Source organism: Gekko japonicus, unplaced genomic scaffold, assembly GCF_001447785.1.
Source record: "Gekko japonicus isolate JY-2015 unplaced genomic scaffold, Gekko_japonicus_V1.1 scaffold931, whole genome shotgun sequence".
Taxonomy (NCBI): domain Eukaryota; kingdom Metazoa; phylum Chordata; class Lepidosauria; order Squamata; family Gekkonidae; genus Gekko; species Gekko japonicus.
In genome coordinates, this window is record NW_015167566.1 from 340,096 (window position 1) to 340,441 (window position 346).

Genomic DNA, 346 nt, shown 5'->3' on the forward strand with positions numbered 1-346 from the left:
TTTTTTTCTTGTCCTCTTCTTCCATTGCTTTCTCCACTTCTTCTAGCATGAACTGTGCTGTGTTGAATCCCACCATACCCTTTTTTCTCAGCAGCCTCCTTTACACGTTTGGTGGCATCATTTAGCAACGTTCGAGCAATCCTACTCTACTGGTTCTGTTGTCTCAGCTTTTTCAGTTTTGCTTCCTTCTCTTGTATATTGTTCTTTTCACTATCTTCTTAAACCTTTCTAACTCCTCTGCCTTTCCCCCTTCTTTCTTTTCTTTTTGCTCTTCTTTAATGACACACTGTTCATCACAATATTGCTTGTAATGAACATGAGCTGCTCTTGCCATCTGTAAAAGCTC